The sequence below is a fragment of the Athene cunicularia genome (assembly GCF_003259725.1).
Source record: "Athene cunicularia isolate RWA chromosome 12 unlocalized genomic scaffold, athCun1 chr12_part1, whole genome shotgun sequence".
Classification (NCBI taxonomy): Eukaryota; Metazoa; Chordata; class Aves; order Strigiformes; family Strigidae; genus Athene; species Athene cunicularia.
This window is the reverse complement of record NW_020799116.1, coordinates 23,465,539-23,467,759: the sequence shown is the minus strand read 5'-3', so window position 1 is coordinate 23,467,759 and position 2,221 is coordinate 23,465,539. Positions and strand designations below refer to the sequence as shown.

The following is a 2,221-nucleotide window of genomic DNA, read 5'->3' as shown; positions in this document are numbered from 1 at the left end:
GTAAACGTGTATTATAGATGATCTCACTCTCTTTGCCGTGTGCCTGGTCACAGAGCAGAGCTAGCTCCTTGCTCTTGTCCTGTGCCTGCAATCTCACATAAAAATGAGGTTAGATTAGTGAAAACTAATACACTTTAGGACTGTAAAGGGATTAATCTCACATAAATCTTCACAAAAAAAATCAGTGTTAGTATCAATTTACATGCATTTTATTTTCCAATGATAGAACAAGCCTTCTTTTTTTCCTGCACCAGTAAATTCTCTTCAAAATTCTAATTGCTTAGATTTGGAATTTAAAATCCACTGTACTACAGTTAACCTATATTCTCGTAAAAGCACGTATTTTAGACAAGGGCTTAGACAGCTTTTCCATTTCATTACTAGGTATCTATTACATCAGCAAGACTGTGCTTTACTCTCACTGATATACTGTTTTATGTATAAACATCTTGACCACCACTGTGTCGTCAGTGATTAGCAGATTCAGTGTGTTTTGGCTGAATTTCTGGAGGAGAAAACTGTGACTTGCACTCTAAATATTTTTTCTGGAGAATGGATTCCTCAACAGACTATGGGCATCTTGTACAAAATAAAAGTAAACATTCGGAAAGGAATTTAATGCTTCTGGCGAGTACCAACTTGCCAGCCTTGAAAACCAAAATCCCTGGGACTCATGGCACAAGCACAGCACCAGCACTGTGTGCTCCACAGGCCGGCCGGGCTCTCCACCATGCCACTGCTCCTCCTGCATGACTACAACAATGAGGAAAGAAATAACGCCTGCTACTAACAGGCAAGCAAACAGCTTGTTAGTATTTGCATTTCTGGTGAGCTTATTTAAACACCCTGAGTTCAGAGATTCAGGTTGATCTAGTATTTAAAGTAAAATATTCTGAAGCAGGGATGTCATACAAGTTTTAGTCAACGTTTATTACTAGTGTATTTTATTAATATTGGTAGAATATTGGTTAATGAATGTAAGTAATTTTGAATCATTGCTCTTTGTTACTTATTTGCAGGATGCTGCAAAAACATCTGCTGCAGCTGGGCTGCTGGATCACAGATGCGAGCAGCCAGGGCAGAGGTTTGTGCCTATGAACAAGAGACAATGCTTTTGATACGTGGGAGGGTGTTGTAGCCATCGAGAATATTAATAGCGTTACTTCAGGTTTCTACAGTGCTTTACTCACTTAAAGCACCATATAGACTACTAGTAATTAGTGATCTGGATGTTTCTGAAATGATCAGTTAAAATACAATTAGAAGCCCTTTCAACTGAGTGCTGTAGTTCAGGACAGTCTAATTGGTGGCTTGTGGGCCAGATCTGGACAACAGGAGGATTGTGTCTGCTGCTGCTCTTCTCTAACTGCACCAGCTCAAGGAGCACCTCGTCCCAGGAGGGCTGGCTGTGCCCACAGGACAGACATGAAGAGCCATTATGTGACTGGAAGGGCAATGGCACAAAGTATCCCTTGTGTCCAGCCCACTGCATTGAAGCCTGGATTTTGTAGAGTCTGTTTCAGCCTGTGTGCAGATTCAAGCAGGCACAGCCCCATAACTTTATACTTTGTAATTTTTTTTTTTTTTTTTTTTTTTTACATGAATTCTAGAGCACAGCCTTGTGCAGCAAGGGATGAAAAAGGGATGAAAAAAGGACAGTATGTGGTAAGACAAATAACTGAACTATCTACATCTATATATGACGCACTGGTAGACCATGCTGGCATGTGTCTGGGTAAGATGAAGAATTTAGTTACTGTAGCAGACTGAAAGTGAAGGTCTGGCGTGGATGATGTTCCCAAATCTGGCATCCATATCCCACATTTAGGTAGCTAAATCTGTCACTTACATGCTTTAGATACTTGTGTTAATTGCATAAATGCCAACAAAAAATGACATGTTTTTAAAGTGTTAGAAGTGTAAATAGCTGCTCTTCTGAAATGGCCACAGTATATATTTTTAGCTCCTATGTGTTCTTCTGATGATGCCACTTACAAATGCATCGTATTTGTTGTAGTATCTAGCTGGTATTAGTATCTGTTTGTAATACTACTGATGCTCCTGCAAAAAGCACTGTAGAATATACTTTAAATACTGGCTTTTTGTATGTCTCACACAACTATTCATTAATACCAAGGGAACAGCATGCTACTGTTCCAGGTTTTCGAAGAACCAGTGCTATTGCTCTCCACCAGCTCCTGTTGCCTGCTTCATAATGCCT

The 2,221-nt window shown here is 39.8% G+C and overlaps 1 long non-coding RNA gene across 1 annotated transcript; it reads left to right on the top strand.

Annotated features, from left to right (window-relative positions):
* Positions 1-718: 718 nt before the first annotated feature.
* On the top strand, positions 719-1,762 carry LOC113485005. The gene is made up of 2 exons (XR_003399332.1): positions 719-827; positions 1,611-1,762. It is a non-coding gene; the product is annotated as an uncharacterized LOC113485005 (long non-coding RNA).
* Positions 1,763-2,221: the final 459 nt, after the last annotated feature.